General features: G+C 37.0%; 1 protein-coding gene across 4 annotated transcripts in view; it reads right to left on the bottom strand.

The window, feature by feature from the left end:
• C4H1orf21 (chromosome 4 C1orf21 homolog) overlaps window positions 1-19,022 on the bottom strand; it is a 291,700-nt gene that overhangs the window by 177,007 nt on the left and 95,671 nt on the right. The window contains exon 1 of one of the 4 annotated variants that reach the window (XM_044005061.1): window positions 13,882-13,997. The exons of the other annotated variants lie outside the window; for them this stretch is intronic. The gene's annotated coding sequence lies outside the window, so the exon portion shown is untranslated. Of the gene's footprint in view, window positions 1-13,881; window positions 13,998-19,022 lie in introns of those variants that run through there. 4 annotated transcript variants of the gene reach the window in all.

Genomic DNA, 19,022 nt, shown 5'->3' with positions numbered 1-19,022 from the left:
AGAGTCGGGGGCAGCTAGGTGGTACTGATAAAGCACTGGCCCTGTATTCAGGAGGGTCTGAGTTCAAATCTGGCCTCAGACACTTGACACTTACTAGCTGTGTGACCTTGGGCAAGTCACTTAACCCTCATTGCCAGGAAAATAACAACAACAACAAACAAACAAGAGGGGAGAGGCATTAAAGTTGATGAGAAGACACTGGGGAGGGTGCAGAATTTGAAACCATAGGCCCAAGTTTCAAATATGCATGCTGCCACTTTCTGGCTGCATCACCTTGGATAGGTCATTTGATATCTCTGGGCCTCAGTTTCCTCATTTGTAAAATTAATTGTTGGACTTAGCTCCATTCCAGCTCTACTATTTACATGAACAATTCTTTTTGTTTGTTTGTTTGTTTGTTTTGGGTTTTTTGTGGGGCAATGAGTGTTAAGTGACTTGCCCAGGGTCACACAGCCAGTAAGTGTCAAGTGACTGAATCTGGATTTCAATTCAGGTCCTCCTGAATCCAGGGCCAGTGCTTTATCCACTGTGCCACCTAGCTGCCCCAATGTGAACAGTTCTAAGCAGATTTAGAATATGATTCTAATAGGTAAAGTGGAGTTGGAAAATACATTCCAAAAATCTCTATACTATTCTTATTCCTATAAAAAGGCTGTTCAAGATGATTGAAAGGAAAGGACACAATATTTTAAAATAGAATTTTACCAAACCATAAAGTCATGGCTAGAAAGGCCCTTAGAAGTTACCCAGCCTAATTTCTTCATTTATAATTGAGGAAACTGAAGCCCAGATAGTTCAGTTTTTTTGTTTGCTTTAAAATAAAATATTGCATTTTTATATCCTTAAAAGAATGCAAGATGTATATAAGAGATTCGGGGTTTTAATCATATTTTGTCTGCTTCTGTGTATTTGGAAATGTTAATGTTTGATGATATCTGTGGAGTACAAAACAAAATGAAAAAAAAAGTTTTTTAAAAAAGAGAAGGGAAACAGGGATAGAGGCCCACAATGACAGAAGTAGTGAGACTATGAGATCTCCTGACACTAAGCCAGAAATTTTTTCCCCTAAAAATGAAATTAGGGTTATTTTAGACAAGATTAAGGAAAAAAACCTCTGCATACAGGGGACCCCAAAGTTGTACAGAGAGATCTCCAAAGGGAGATTGTCTATGATTATCGATTACCATGACTCTCCCATGCATCTGAGTAAGCCAAGATAAGAATCACATCAACTCAACAGGCTGAGAGCCTACAGTCTGATCCCCACAGCGTTATAAATAAGGCAACTACCTGGTGTGTCTCACATTGGCATAAAAAGCATTAGAAATACTGCCTTGTCACTTACTGCAATGTCTCGGGATGCCTTTCCCCCTAACACAACCCATGGCAAACAGTTATCTTCAGAGCTATTCATCTACTATAATGAAGATAAACTGATAAAATCTTATAATGTAGGAGAAGCTTTTTCTATCTATGTTTCAGATGCTTTAGCAGACATTAAATGAATAGAGTCGAAGGCCACTGTCAACTCATCATAGCATCTGACTGCATTTTGGAAGAAATACCAACACATGCACACACACACACACACACACACACACACACACACACACACACACTCAAACAAGGCAGGGTTTGAGAAGTAGAAAAGCTTGATGTGTTCTGGGTTCTCATCTAGTCATCTCCCTTTTAAAAACCCATCAACCTCTCACCTCGTTCAAACTTGCAGAAAAGCCACCATTCCTGACAGTCACTCAATTCAATTCTGCCTTATCTACCGGTGCCCCTCAAAATATCCATGTGCCAGCTAATAGAAACATTGTGAAAGAAACCCTTTCCATTTCCCAGGTCCCAAAAAGTGGTTGAGGGAAGCTGGCTTCACACATTGAGTAGAGAATTAGTGATGTGAGAAAAAGTCAAGTGAGAATAAGGGCAGACCTCTATTCCTCTACCATCTTCTCAAAATAGAGAGATGCAAAAGGGAAAGTGAAACTAATATTATTACCAATTTTTAATTGGAAACCAACAGAAAACTTGAAACCCTTGGCTGGCAGTACTTTAAGTTCTTTTCCTCACTCCAGTTTAATGTTAAAAACCATTCATGAAATTACATAAACACACACATATTATTCAAGAGGTTATGGCCCACAGCTAGTTTAATGTATTACCTTTTCCCATCCCTTAACAGTACTCTACACTGAGAAGTGGTGTGTGTGTGTGTGTGTGTGTGTGTGTGTGTATGTGTGTGTGTATGTATGTGTGAAATCATGATTAGTCTCAAATTTTTGTAAGAGAATGAAAAAAGGACTAAGGGTGAAGATTGACTATAAAATAATGCACTCATATACTGTTCCTAATGGAAATGCCATAAAAAATTTGGGTGGGGGAGCTTACATAAAAATTTTAGTAGAATTTCTTTCTTGGGCCTCCTATACTTTTTTCTCAGGCTGATAGGCACAGATCACAGACATGTTAACAAGGAAAAATGGTTTATTTCACAATTTTAGTTATCAGGTAGGAGGATTTGGTTTCATTATATTTTTCTACAAAATTTAGTATCCTCATTGTTTGATACTCCTTTAAATTCATATTCTTTCCAACTCAGAAATAGATGAAGATTTCATCTCTAGAAGATACATACTTGACATTTTAAAGCAATAAACTATTTTAAGTGCTTCTCAAATTTTTTACCTTAATCGGAAAAGTGACTAGCAATCTGGTTATTTATTTAGCAAACTTTAATTGCAGGAAATAATGGTGAAATCACAGAAAAGTGAAGCTTCCACCATCCAACAGGCTACTTGTAGATATCTGAGGAACATTTTTATGATGCTTTTTTAGATTTTAGCCACTGATATATTTCACCCGTGGATAGAAGAATACTTATAAAATATACCCAATCAACACCTCACCAAGAGGCTGCTTCCAACATAAAGTTTCCTTACTACTGTATTATTTCCTCAGTATATCTCAAATGAATGAAGGCTATACCCAGAACTTTCTAAAGACTGAGGAAATATTTTGGTCAAAAAATGTTTCTTTTGCTCTCCACTCCATCTCTCTCTCTCTCTCTCTTTTTTTTTTGTATTTGTTTACACTGCTTTTCTTTTCCAAGCTCTATTCTAACCCACCCAAACAAAGCTTTTACTCATTTACTTTCCTAAAATCTAATGCTTTTAAGAAAGGTAAGAACCTGATTGTAAACTAGTAGAACATCAGGGCTAGCACCTTTCTCTCTCATATAATGCTGCTACTCTAAGTATTCCATAAGATCTGTGATCTCATCAAATATCCTAGTCTAACAGTGAAGATTACAACTAATCTAGGCTGACCCATCCCCTATGTCTCGTTCCTATCAGTTCACCCTAGGAAGCCCATTAATCATGCTGGGGCCCTTCCCTGAATTCTCCTGACATTGTACGAGTGCCAATGGAGTATGTGGCTACCCATTCGTAATCCTGCACATATTATCTCATTTTTAATCATACTTGTCATTAATCATATCCTTTATTTCACATCTCCTACATAATTTGCCCCTTCCCCCCTTTTTTAGCAAGGTATTACAGCCTGCTTATACTCTCCAATGTCATTTAAGCAATCCTGACCTTTAATTCTTTGGAAATTGTCATGTTCCATAGGCTTGTAGCCATATGACATCCCTGGAAGAACTTTTATATTAAAAAGAGGAGCTTTGTCTAAGGGAGAAGCTTTGGGTCACTAAAACAAACTGCAATTTCCTAAGGCCACCCACCCTGCTCTCCTCTTCTAGTTCAATTCACCACCTAGATCACTGTCCATTTATAAGGGGTGTCTAAATGTACACATATATATTTCTTAGCTGTATGTATGTACTCAAATGTATGTATATAGATGCATGTATATATACATATATACATACACACAAATATATATACTTGCACAGTCTTAGTGTGGTTTTAAGCTAATAAAGCTTGAGAGTATTATGTTGAGTTATGTGTGTAGTCAATGTAATAGTTATTCTTTATCCAATTAATTTTTCCTGAGTAGAGAGTTTGGCCAAACTCTTTAGAGTGGTTGTGGATCTCATATAGGAGCCCTTGGAATGTTCCAGGGCTGGACACTTGGTTAAGGTAGTGCAGTGGGTAGAGTGCTGGTATTTGGAAGGCCTGAATTCAAATCCAGTCTCAGACATTTCTTAGCTATGTGACCCTGGGCAAGTCACTTAACCTCTGTTTGTCTCAGTGTCCTCAATTGAAAAATGGAGATGGTTATAGCACCTACTACCCCTAGGGTTGTGGTGAGGATCCAATGAGATAATATTGGTAAAGCACTTAGCACAGTGCTTGGCATACAGCAGATGCTTCTTAAATGCTATTACTATTAGGCATCTGCATATTAAATAGTTATATGAGGTATGTAACATTATAACTAGCATTGACAAAAAAAATTTGCGTGACTAGGATTTCTTCTCCCTTTGCTCTCAATAGTTCTAGGCTAGGAATGGTCACAGAGGAATTTTTAAAAAAAAATTAGACCCATTTTTATATAACATTGGGGAAAGAAGGGAGAATGAACAACAGATAAAAGAAGGAAACTAGAAAGGCATTTGACCTTTTTGAAAAAAAGGCTACAGGAAATATTTCTATTTATATGGCATACTGAGCAATCCCATTTTCCCCTAATTAGTCATGGACCTTTTTATTTTGCATAGAAATGCCAAAAATATTGCTAAAATTTCCTTGTGATCATCAACAGCAAACCCTCTGAAAAATGAACAATGATGAACCGTATAAAGAAACGGTAAGCCAAAAAGAATACAAATATTGCATGGGAGCATGAGGATAGAAGAAGAAAACTCCCTAAACTCAAGGAAATACAAAGAATTAGGAAGCAGCCATCAAGAATAGAGTATAGCCTCATTATTAATAGATCATGAGCAAAGCACTTCTTTCTGTTTCTGATTAAAAAGGAAAATCAAGACAAGATGACATCTAACAGCTCCTTTCTTTACTGAAGGAAGTGCCAACATCTAAGTACCATAAAATAAAAATATAAATAACTAATCAGTCTGTTTGACCATCTGCTCTACTTAGCAATAATGAGTGTTAACACAAAAGCTTCCCAAGAAAAGGGTTTAAAGTGTTTTTCAGACTTCAGGCTTCAGTATCCTTGGGCTACTGTTAACATGATTACACGTTATTTTGTGAGTGTTAAAAGCCGTGCGGGTTGGAGGAGTGGGAGGGGGAGGAAGATGTCACATATGGCAGGAAGGTAATCTGGAAGAGCCAAGCCTATTACAGAACATTGACATTCTTCACACAACATTCATCTGATAACAGAACAATGGACAATATGTTAATAAATCCCGATGAGCACGGATATTGGATTCTGTCTTCTCCAAGGGAAAGTCTTACTTCTGAGTATTCATTCAAAAATGAATGAATGAACACTAAGGGCTGTTTAAATGACACATCTATGGTTATTCACATAACCATGACACCATTATGATGTCTGGAGAAAACCTACCTGCATGTTTGTTCAAAAGTTTGTGTTTAATTATTAGTTTTTAATTTAAAAGAAAACTTGCATTCTTTCAGTTTAATCGTGCAATTCTCAATTAGCAGGAAACCAATTACACCTTTGCAAGACAATCTATAAAAGGAGCCTTATGCTGTGCAAAAAAAAGATTCATAACAAATCGTAACAATTCCAGCCACAGGGGATTAATTTCTTTTTTATTATAATGGGAGGTAAATAAATTTGTTTTTATCTCATCCATTTCCCTTTCTCTCCTTTCTTTCAAAAAAAATTTTTTTAAAGGACTTTTTCCTCTGAATAGAGCTAGTCAAAGAATGGGTACTTTCCTTGAAGCACAACCTCCCTTTTTGGAGGAAATAGCTTTGATATGGTACACTAAAACTACATTTCTTCCACTGTCATCTTGTATACACAAGTTTACATCTAGCTATTTCTGCGGTAAGAAGACAAGTAAACCCCCTTATAAAAGCTATTCTCCCAAATTAGTTTGAATGGATATGGAGGAATCACACCATTTTTACTTTGCTCCCTTGTGGCCAATCCTGACATACTCCTGAGACTCTTATCATTTCCTTTTAAAATTTCCACTTCTACAACTCTGTATAGACTGGAACTCCACCCTTCCTTCCTTCCTTTAAAGGTCCAGAACATTTCTAGTTTGCATGGGTGGGGGAAAGACAGAGAACAAAAAACATATATTAAAAACACTATCACCACCACTAAGAACAAAACCCCTCAAGACAGTATGTATCTTTAAAGGCATGTGACATTTCTAAGACATGCACGGGGCATGAGGGGAAGGCAGGTGAAGTTTGCCATAGAGCATGTGAGAAAATAATTATTAATAATGAATTTCTTGGGGGGACCCAGAGAGCAGTTTCAGTCCTTTCCCTCCACCCCTTCCCCAACACCCCACTCCAGAAAGTCCAGTTCTTGAGGAACTTGACAAATCTTGTCTGGAACAAACCCAAGGGAACAAAAGAAATGGAGATCGATTCTTTGGTCTAGCTCAGTGAACTTTCTAAAGACCACACCTAGATATTGGACTTTGCCTTTTGCCCTTCAGGAGGATCTCTTTAATTTAGAACACCCTCAAGTCATGCCAACCAATGGAATTGAATGATGCTAACCAATTAGCTTTGATCAATGCATAATGACCTGCCTCTATTTAAAGAGTATAAGACTCTTGACCACACCAGGGTTGTGTTCTTGGTGCTCTCTTGACCTGCTCCCTTGGCTTGTAATGTTTTCTCTTGGTGTGTACTCTTCCTCTTAGGACTATGTAGATATGAAGGCCTGAGACTATGAGAAGTTAGGGAGACCCACAATCAGTACTTTACTGATATCCAATATTAATTAATAAATAATAAATGCTTACAACCAAAATTGGTGTAATAGCCATTAGTATACAAATAGCAATCAATAATTTATAAAGTACAGTAGTAACAATAATTAAAAAAAATAACCAATAATGTCCATTCTCATAGTGTACCCACTGACCATAGCAATGCAAGTCTGGGAACAGCTGCATCAATGTCATAAGGGAACAAAGCCCTAGGAAAAAAAAAAGTGCAGGCATCATTCATCAACATCTCTCCTTCAGTTTATGAGCTTTCTGGGTCCAAGCCAGCTCCCTAAACTGAAACTTTTGCGTAATATCTGGCTCACATTTAAGTCTCAATCCCCTTGGCTTTTTGTGTTCTCAAGTAACTCTGGTCCCTAATTCAGCTGCGCTGTGGTTTATTCTTCCCTTAGAGCATAATTTGGACCTATCTCTTCTTTGTACATGAAGAGTCCCCTCAGGCCTGGTGATTGTCCTAATCTCCTACACATATCCACCTCTCTCTCTCTCTCTCTCTCTCTCTCTCTCTCTCTCTCTCTCTTTTTTGCGGGGCAATGAGGGTTAAGTGACTTGCTCAGGGCCACACAGCTAGTAAGTGTCAAGTGTCTGAGGCCAAATTTGAACTCAGGTCCTCCTGAATCCAGGGCCGGTGCTTTATCCACTGTGCCACCTAGCTGCCCCCCACATATCCACCTTTTAAGAGAACCTTACCAAGAGTCCTTAAAGTCATTAGTGGTCATCCTGAAGGTTGTCCTAATGTTTCTGATAGTGTTAACACACTAAAGAACATTGGTAACAGAAGTCACGATGGTGAGGATTTTATGGATGGATGGTAAGAAAACCACTTAAGGTGGCAATTGCTTTATCCTTTGATTCACTGATTTGGGAGAAAGACAGTCATATTACATTGCCGAGGGAGTGTGCATTTCTTATAAATTCATAGAATGTTAGAGGAAAAGGCTCAACCTTTATTTTACAGATGAGAAAATGGAGGCCCAGAGGGATTAAGTACCTTGTCCAAGGTACCAGAGATTAAGTGACTTTCCTGAGGAAGGATTCAAGCCCAGGTCCTTTAACACCACATCCGCCACTCTTTCCACCACATCACGTCTTTTTTTTTTTTTTTTTTTTTTTTGGTGAGGCAATCGGGGTTAAGTGACTTGCCCAGGGTCACACAGCTAGTAAGTGTCAAGTGTCTGAGGCCAGATTTTGAACTCAGGTCCTCCTGACTCCCGGCCAGTCCTTTATCCACTGCACCACCTAGCTGCCCTTACATCACATCTTTACCAGAAAAAGGCAAAGGACCAAAAAACAAGCCACGCTCAGGCTTTAACAAATAAGTTAGTGAATTCCCATAGATAAAGCTGCATCCACCACACATCTTAGTAACTGCTATGCATAATGGCCTTATGTTTTTTAAGAAAACAAACAAAATTATATTCAATATTCAATATATTATATTCAATAAAATATTAGTATCTAAAGGCTTAACACCATCAGAGACATCCAAGAATTAGGTAGCTAAGGTTTTACTGTAAGGGCAAGTGAACAGGATGCAAAACATGTTAGCACTGACTATTTAGTTACACCAATTAAGAACTCAAAATCAAAGTTTATTCTCAAAATTGAGTTACCTCTGAATATATTTAGTCATCACACTTTCCAGGAAAGAAGGAAAAAAAGCCTTGTAGCAAGATGTCATCATGAGTGAGAGAACATCACTTCTATAAGGGCTCAGCGATGTTCACTTCATCTCTGGATTTTCTCACACTAGAAGGATACTCTTCCCCTTCAGCCTCTTCCTCTGATTGGCTGGCTGCTCCCAGAACCTCCATTTTTAAGGAAAGCTCCCAGGCCAACCATGCCTTCCTTCTTCTCCACTTTCCCTTTCTCTCCCCACCTTTCAGCTTTCTTTTATGTGTAGTCTTCCCCCATCAGAATGTAAACTCTTTGAGGGCAAGGACTACTTTCTGTTTATATCTGTGTTCTCTAGGCACTGAGTAAGCACTTAATAAATGCTGGCTGACTTGACAACAAGGAATCTAAGGCCTAGAGATCAAAATAGCAAGTCAACTATAATGTTGAAATGCCTGATTCCTAATCCAGTACTCTGATACCAGAGGCCTTCTCATTCATTTAGCACTTGGATGCTTTCTTAGGTTAATTTTTTCACTTGTAGGTTCCCAGACCAATCCAAATGACATTAATTTCACCCTCCTTTGAACTTGTAGCACATGTGTCACTCACTTAACATTTAGTCAACCACTGCCTATGGCACCTACTGTCGGGTTATTGTATATCATTATGTAACTTTTCATATGTTTATGTACTGTTGCCACAATTAGGTGGAAAGATGCTTGAGAGAAGGGGAACCTCTTTGTGGTCTTTATGTGAGTCTTGCACATGGAATAGGGTTCAATAAATATTGGCAGATTGGTTAGGAATTAATAGTGTGAAAGAGGTAGGAAGAAAGAAATGGGAGAGTGCAGAAATTATTCAAGTCATATTTGATGCAGTGAAAAGTTTTCTGAATATGATAGTGATTGACAGGGCATATGTGCAATTCTAATCCAAGCTGGTTTCGGAAGCACCCTTCTCAGAATAGAAGCTATTTTGTTATTTTGCTATTACTAATAATGATAGCTAAGGTTCATGGAGCACCTTACAGTTTGCAAAGCACTGTACAGACATCAATTCCTTTGATCCTCACAACCCCGTGATATAAGTATTACTGGTATTATAGCTTTATTTCACAGAAGAGGAAATTGAGGTTATGAGAGTTCAAGTCACTCGCCCATAGTCACCTAGCCAGTGTTAGAAGCGAGATTCAAACCCAGGTTTTCTAGATGCCAATGAACTAAATCATAGAAATTTGTGAACATAAGAGTCATGTCATCACAACGAAGTAAGTACAAAATTAAAAAAACAACAACTGCCTGACTTGGGATGGGGGAGGGGGACTGACCAGCTTTACTACTTGTTCTATTTCATAACTGAGTTATTACAATTGTTCCAAAGAAGCCTGTCATTGCATTAGTATAACAAAAGCATTTCACATTTATATAGTGCTCTAAGATTTACAATGCACTCTTCTCATAATTTGCCCTGTGGGACAGGTGATACAAAGTGATATCCTATTTAAGCCTTGGTCCTTAGAGGTTCAGGATATGCTCAGGATCACATTGCTTGGTACCAAGACTTAAACCATGTTCTTTGTTATGCCTGACCCTGTGACACCACGTGGGGTTTTCTGGGCAAAGATACTGGAGTGGTTTACTTTGACCTTCTCCAGTTCATTTTACAGATGAAGAAACTTAGGCAAAGAGGGTTAACTGACTTACCCAGGATCACATAGCTAGGATATATCTGAGGCCAGATTTGAACTCAGGAAGATGAGTCTTCCTGACTCCAGACCCAGCACTCTATCCACTATGCCATGAAGCTGCACTATACTTCCTCCCATAAAAGTCACCCAATGTTACTGGAGAGCGAAGAAGTGTGGGAGAGGATAAAAAAAAAGAGTATTTCACTTATTTGATTTCCAACAAAACATTTTCCTTCTAATTTGTTTATGCAATGAATTCAACTATAAATAATAATTCCAGAACAGAAATTTGGTCTTATTAGCTCTGAGTTTAACAGTCCCATTGATGATAATCCAAAGTGAATTTCTCCTAATTTGGATAATCAGCTTCCCGATTCTGATTCTTCTCTTAGTCAAATTTTACCATGTCTCTAAAATGAAGGAGTAAAAAAAAGGCATTGTTCAAGTCATATTTGAATCTCATCCATCAGAACCAGTATTGCCCAGAAGAGGAGAATCCACAACACACATGACCCTTGTTGCTAGCCTCCAGAAAACAAAATATTATGCAACAGAAATGGGAAACATGGCTATTACCCAGAACAGGAGAGATCACACAGCTCTCCACTACAGCCCACAAGTAAAGAAACCCCCAAACCTCCAAATCTGTCTTACCTTTTAACAAGAATATCAAATGTATTCATTCCCACACTAAAATACAGATTCCAAATTTCCCACTTAAGAATATTGCACTTCCCTACAAGGAAGGAAGCTAAATCTTTTCTAAAAGCATTTGCTGACACCAAAAGAAATCAGAAAGGTTATTCTTCATCAAAGACAAAGCACCCCCAAATTTTTCACAGTTCTAATTAAAAATATACACACGTAAAGCTACAAAATGCAAATTCACAAATGAATATCAATCAGTGAGGAAAGACTATGAACATCAAATTGTTCCCAGAAATGAGCTGTGTTTGGAATTAGGCTTTGTACCAAGTGGTTAAGGACCTTAGTTCCTTAGGCTACTTACTACTATAAACTTTGCATCTGGAAGACAACAATAAATGAAGCTGAACTTAGTGTTTTCTTTTGAGACAGAAAACATAAGTATATGGTTGTTTGTGCGTTTTATCTCCCCTCTCAGACTGGAAACTCCTTTGAAAGTAGGGACTGTCTTTTGTTTCACCTTCTTAGCTTTTAGCACAGGGATTAGCACAAAGTAGGGTCTTACAAATGCTTGTTGTTTGACAGGCAGAAAGTGTCTCCCAGTTGCATTTTATTTTAAGGATCCTATGCAAGTCATGGAGTCAATAACTTGCAGTACAGAGAATACTATGTCGGAGGCAAGAAGACCTTGATTCAGTGCAGCCTCTGACACTAGCTATGTGACTTAACGTCTTTGAGTAATTGTGGATTTATATGGCGGTAGAGGGAATTGCTACAACAGAAGAAATCCCACAGGGTTTGAGTATTCATAATTGTACCCACTATGTACTTGTGGAAATAGGCTTGGAATGATTATTTTGGGTGTCCCCAAAGTCTTAGTGCAGTCTAAGCTTATTTGTTTAAGACCTTTGGCATACCCCATGTAATCTTAGTCTTAGAAAGTCCCTTAGATGTTATCTATTTATACATTCGATCTCATGATGAGGATTTTTAAAGGGCCTTTCTGGCAGGTACCTTAGATCTCATCTGTTCCACAATCTCATGTGGGCTACTATGTTCATTTTGAGGTACCATAATTTGAGAAAGGCATCGATCAGCTGGAGAGTGTCCAGAGTGGGGATGCCAGGATGATGAAGTCCATGTGCTATAAATTTAAGAAACTTGAAATGTTTAGCCTAGAGAAGAGAAAACTCAGCCATAGGTGTGTCTTCAGGTTTCTGAAGGACAGTCATCTGGTAAATGGTTCTGTTTAGCACTAGAAGGAAGAACTAAGGGTAGTGGGGTAGAAGTTGTAAGGATGTAAATTTAGAATTGATGTCAGGGAAAACTTTAAACCAATGAGAATTGTCCAAAAAGAGGTGGTGGGTTCCCTCTCCCTGGATATTTTCAAACATTAGCTGAATGACACTTTGTTGAGCATGATATAAAGGTAATTCCTTTGGGGTATGGGTTGGTATGGGCTATGGGTTGGGTTTGGGGTATGGGGCTAGACGGTCAATGGGGTCCCTTCCAAATTCTCAAATTGTGTCATTCTGTGTAACTATGGGATAGGGGAGTTGTGACCTAATTAATATCATCACAGAAAACTAGTAGAAGAGCCAGGGAAGACTAGAATCCAGATCTTTTGACTCTCTGTCCAGTTCTCTTTGCTCCACATTCCTTACTGGATTTCCTCTCCAATGAATTGGTTTCCCCCCACCCCCATTCCCACCATCTCCTATGTGTCTAACATTGATGATTACTTCATTCTAATGGGCCTATTGGTAAACCATTCATTGCTAGAGAAAAATTAGAATGGAAATATTTTTCTATTGTATATTTCAAAATTAAGTTTAACTGAATTTCTTCTCCATCCTCCCTCCCTTAACCTATTATTAAAGATCATAATTCAACATAGGTCAACAAGCATTTATTAAGAGTCTACTGCATGTCAGGGGATGAGGATACAAAGTGAAAAGCAAACCAGTATCTGACCTGAATGAGCTCACATTTTATGAGAAAGGCATAGAAGTAATTAGTCTAAGTAGAAATATTTAAGTCAATATAAACACACAAATAACTATAAATACATAAATACACATAGTTCTGGAAGTAAAATGAAAGGAAATGTTGGGAAGTTGTTTCTTTGCATGTCAAAGACGGACAATTCTCCAGAGGATGATAATTTTCCCCAAAGAAATATATCAAATAGGAATAAAGTAGGGGGCTCACCTTGACCATTCCTAATGTAATGAGCTGCTGCTCAATTAAGTGTTCTAGTGTTCTCCTTTCCTACTCTATTCACTCCAAAAAATCGAGCTTTACAATGACATCAGCAAAACACACACACACACACACACATATATGTATGTATATATATATATATATATGTAAAATAAACAGCTATCATCATTTTTAGGACTTCAAAATCAGCTGAGACAAATGAGTGTTGGAACACCTGCTAATTTCTTGTTTCAGGCAAAAAAAAAAAAGATGACTGTGGTTTAGCAGATTAAGAAGCAAACATACTGATAAGACCTGACTGAAGTTGATCATAGTCATCAGGAGTAGATTCAATTTAATAAATTCGACAAACATGGAACATGTGTTATGTGCAAGGAGTTATGCCAGGCCACTGAGAACACAAAGATAAAACAATAATCAAGGCTAGACTTGGAAAAATAGACTTTGTCAAAAGTACATTTAATATCCATTGTGATAAAAGTATGGTTTCGTTGTGAATTATAGAATGTGTCCAAAACTTATGACCTCCATGTCAAAACATATAAAAAAGTGACTACAGAAAAAAGATATTGCAATTAGAAGGTTTTGTTTTTTTTTAAAAAAAAGATGCAAAAAGTTGTAAGGTTTACTATGTAAGCCAATAAATTTAATTACTTTGTTCCAAATAATTCTCACACTCATCTGGTTTGTATTTAGAATTGCATATATTGGAATCTTTGGGTGGAGAGATGAAAGTGAAGTTTTAATGTCTAAAGGAAAGTGAAGCAAGCAGACAGAGAATGAAATGGAAGAAAATGGATATGGAAGCAAACGTCAATGTTAAACTTACCAAAAAAGTTATAAAATCAGTATCAAATATGAGAATCTTCAGATAATCCCTGGGTCTTAAAAGTATTTATTCCAGTAATATCATACATTATCTCATTTGGTACTCATATCAACCCTGTGAAGTAAGTAAAATTAGTTTAATGAAAAAGATTAATACATGATAATTTGATAGATGTGTGCTCTCATTTGTGGGTGTATGCCTTCCCATAGTTAAGATCACATTGCCCATTCATTCTCTTTGTGTAATTCTTGTCTTTTTCCAAAATCTTCTGTAGAAGATATATACAATATACTAAAGCTTTTCTCTATATCTTTCTAATTGATATTAATTGGAATAATAGGTGAGATCATTTGAAATTCATTTCTATATCATTAATACTTAATTTTTAAATTAAACTAATTTTCTTTATTTTACAGATAAGGCTTACAGATGGGGCTTATTGAGGTTAAGTAACTTGGCAAAGGTCACTGTAATGGTCTCATAGAGTGGAGGAAAGAGAACCAAAACAATTCATACAATAACAACAATGCTCTAAAGAAAAACAGTCCTGGAAAGACTAAGAATTCTGATCAATGCAATGACCAGCCATGATTCCAGGGGGATCAGTGATGAAACATTTTATCCACTTCCTGATAGAGAGGGTGATGGAATTAAGATGCAGAAGGAGACATGTATTTTCAGACACTGTCAATGTGTGTTTGTCTCACTATAAGAGTTTTGTTTTGTTTTCCATGAATCTTCGAAGAGGAGGGTAGGTGGGTAGAAGAGAGAAGAATAGTAATAGGGTTGCAGGAGAAAAAAAGAGGGTCATTGAAACATTTCTTTTAAAGGAGCAGAAGAGAATAGAAGGAAACACAAAAAAGCAAGACAGCTTTTAAAGTTATATGTTGCTTCTCAGCCTATTAAAGCTACAGGATCATGCATAGAAAATATACTTTAAACAAAAATATCTATGTAATAATAATTCTACTTACCTTACTATTTTTTCTATTCTATTTTGTATATAGAAATGCTAATTTTATTTGGTTTGCTAAATTCAGAAATTAAAAAAAGATTTTAAAAAATGTTTAAAAGATTACCCACTGTAACAGAACTGGGATTTGAGCCCAGGGTCTTTTTTTAAAAAAAAAAAACACCTCATATCCAGTACTCTTTCCACAACTCCACTCTGATATTTAGGAAAAAGAGGTTTAAGACGTAGCATTACGTTAGTGGAGGGTGTTGGACTTGGGAGTCAGGCAAACCTGGCACTTACTATCTATGTAACCATGGGCAAATCACTTAACTCTCTGGCCCTCAGTTTCCTTATCTATAAAATGGAGATAAAAATTCCTGTCAGATCTATCTCACAGGGTTATTGTGAGACTCAAGTGAGATGTCTGAGTAAAGTGCTTTGAAAACTTAAAGCTTCTATATGTCAGTCATTACTATTATTATCTTGTTCTAATCCTTTTTTTAAAATGGGGTTTAGCTAGATATGGTTCTGGGACAAGATATCATCTTACCATTATTCTTTTACATATAATGTTCTACAGATTACTACAAAACAAATAAAATATCTCTTTTTTATAGTTGAAGGAAATAGTAAAATGTAACCTCACCCTTTGTAGGTTCCTTGAAAATATCTTTGGCAGAGATTAGTACAACAGAATCAAATTTACCTCATTGTGTTCCCACATGATTTTGACCTCCTTGGCCAGGTCTATACTTTGGAGGCTTCTATGTTGTTTGGAAGTATTAGGGATGAAGACAACAATAAAGTGGTTCTTAAGTTTTAATGAATAAATGTTTTGTCCAGGCTGTTACAGACAAGAACGGTTTAGTCTGTAATAATGATACAATTCCAGAACAATTTATAAGTTGATTTCTCCAGGGTATTTTGAGGACTGTATTTATAGTATGAGGATTTGTTGTCTGTCAGTCAATGAAATATGGAGGGCTTCTGATATGTAATTCTACTCCCTAGGTCATGTCTTGCTACGTATTTGGTAGGTGTTAAATTTTTACAGATTATTGTGATGTTACAATATCTCCATAGTTTTCCATATATCATCTACATGGATCATGATGTCTAGACTCCTTAAGGATAACCCTTCTGTTATCTCTGGTGACAATGATCTACTTTTGACTTGCCTTCATAAACTCTCCAGTCTATTTCCTGAACCACTCATAATTGGCCTGCTTTAATGTCCAGTGTCATCTGCACTGAAACAATTCCAGTAGGAGGGGGCTATCAGAACATGAAAGAAGGCCATGCTTGCTCACTATCCTTCATGCCAAGCTGATCATCATGGCAGTTTCAAGTAGGGACACCAGCCTGTAATATAGTTATACCCCCATCTATTTCTTATATTTATAGAAGCAGTTTCACCACACTGCCTGGAATGCTGACCTCATCAGTGTTGTTTCGCCAGGGTTGACAGACCTTCATAGACAGCACAATGGTCTCAGGGCAAACAAAGCCCACACTGTACATCATACTGGCTGTAATTTCTCTATTTTGTTTTTTCCTTGCCACCACCACAACATGGATGATGGGTTGGATTTGGGGACAAGGGAGAAGGTTAAAGAATGGCAAAGTAGAGAACTGCTAAGCTGGTTAGATATTATTATTGTTATTATAAAATGGACCAGATCTTCAAAATTCCTAAATTGCTTTCCTAGACCCAGGTCCTGCAGGAGGAATGATTCTTTCAGATTTTCAAGTTAATAAACACTTTCCCCTAGCTTTAAAGGAGTTAATGCTACCTCCAACAGTGTCTGGCAAAGCTCAAGGGAACTGACAACACACTGGGGAAATGTAGCTCATTATATTACAGTGATAAACTGTACATGTCAGGCCCCCAGCAAAGTGAATTACTATCTCAACCATTTTCTAATCTACTCCCCCACTGATGGTAGGAGAAGCTGATGTGTGGAGGTCAGAACCCTGGCGGAGCTGGGGGGGAGGGGAATGATCAGTGAAAACACAGGTGTTTAAAAATTTTCAAAACCAACTATATAGCTAGTGCTCAAGTAAGGGGAAAAAACAAACAACTCAGGCGTGATTCAATCCCAATGATATAGAAATGAATTTCAAATGATCTCACCTATTATTCCAATTAATATCAATTAGAAAGATATAGAGAAAAGCTTTAGTATATTGTATATATCTTCTACAGAAGATTTTGGAAAAAGACAAGAATTACACAAAGAGAATGAATGGGCAATGTGATCTTAACTATGGGAAGGCATACACCCACAAATGAGAGCACACATCTATCAAATTATCATGTATTAATCTTTTTCATTAAACTACTAAAACCTGTCCCTGAATTTCCTATTTTCTAGAACTGAGACATTTTAACAATGTTTGATTTCCTCTTTCACTCCCAACTTTATTCTCCAGCAAACTTTTTTTTAACAGATTTGTTTGAGAATTTCCCTAAAATTCATTGTGATAAGTGAGACAGAAGGCAAAGGTGTTTAAAAAAAACAACACTGGGATTCAATGATGTATGTGTTTTTATAAATATTAAAACCAAGGACTTTGTGAAGGGGGGAGGAAAGGGACTGAGGGTGAAAAACTTGGAACTCTAAATCTTATGAAAATGAATGTTGAAAACTACCCTTACATGTAACTGGAAAAATAAAATAAATGTTTGTTGCATTGAAAAAACAAAACAAAATAAAACAAAACAAAACAACAAAACAAAACCCAAGCACTCTCTTTACTATAGTGAAAAAAGTATCAATTTGTGGAGTCTGAAGCCAAACTCTTACATTGAAAAGCTATGTGACTGTAGGCAATTTTTTTTTAACTATCCAAATCAGTGAAAAATATTTGAATATGCTTCGTGGAGGTCATCCTTGTGCCAATAAAACATCTTGGTTGTGAAAGATGACGAATGTAATATAACATTTCCAGTATTTCAGAAAATGGCTCTAAACACTATTTTCTTCATGCTAAAACCAAAGAGAGCAGATAAAAATAATGGTGCAATATTAATCTAATTGAATGATTTAGTAAACCCAAGAGAAAACTACAATAAACAAGTTGTTGGCATGTCACATGGACAATCTCTCCTGAAGACTGAAAATTGAAGTGGATAAGCTTTGAAAATTACATTAGCTGCCCCTGCGGTTGGTGGTAAGTATGAAGAAAAGTCAAAAGTATACACTCAGGCCTTAGGAAGAAAATTCATAGTAAGCAATGATGGAATTTTTGAATATATCATTCATATGAGAGGCAGCATTAAGTAGTGGATAGAGTGGTGGTCTCAAAGAAAAGAAGCACTGGGTTCAAGCGCTACCTAGGTTGCCCCAGATATATCATTTACCCTCTCAGTGCTACAGGCAACGCTCTAAGTTGCAGATGAACTTGTCTGTCTGAACTTGTGGAGGAAACTTCTTTACCATGAGTTCCCTAAGCCAATAATGGGTCTAGTAAAAAATATACTACATGTATACATATATGTGTATGTATGTATGCATGGTAGACACACAGAGAATTTAGCATCTTCAAGATGTTTTATATAGGACTATATTCTATGGGAAGTTAGGTGGCACAGTGGATAGAATGCCAGCTCTGAGTTCAGAGGATGCAAGTTCAAATCTGGCCTCAGATTTCACACCCTGTGTGACCCTGGGTGAGTCACAACTTTATTTACCTTAGTTCTTCATCTGTAAAGTGAGCTGGAGAAGGAAATGGCAAACCACTTTAGTATCTTTGCCAAGAAAACCCCAAATGGGGTCACAAAAATGTTGGACAGGACTGAAAATGAATGAAATTACAAAACTTCCACAAGGACAATCAGATATAACTTATTTAAAGTACTCCAAAGTTTCAATGCATCATTCATTTTTATCCCTCCATTCATCCAACAAAAACTAAATGCAATGAATGTTAATAAGTGTTGTGCGGACACTTCCATGAAGCTTTGATCTCACTGATGGGATTCCAAATTCATCAGTATATGTTGCCTCTCATTCACCTCTTCCCAATGGGATTTTTGTACCTGTCTTTCCCCAAATTTTCCAAAGAAGATATATCCAAAATGCTATATTCCTTCTCCCAAATGATTTTAACATTTCATAGATTCTGGGGCAACATTTGGACTGTCCAGTTGTTATCCTTTACTCTTTCTCCATACATGCCTTAA

This window comes from Dromiciops gliroides, chromosome 4 (genome assembly GCF_019393635.1).
Source record: "Dromiciops gliroides isolate mDroGli1 chromosome 4, mDroGli1.pri, whole genome shotgun sequence".
NCBI classification, from domain to species: Eukaryota; Metazoa; Chordata; class Mammalia; order Microbiotheria; family Microbiotheriidae; genus Dromiciops; species Dromiciops gliroides.
This window is presented reverse-complemented; position numbering and strand designations above follow the sequence as displayed.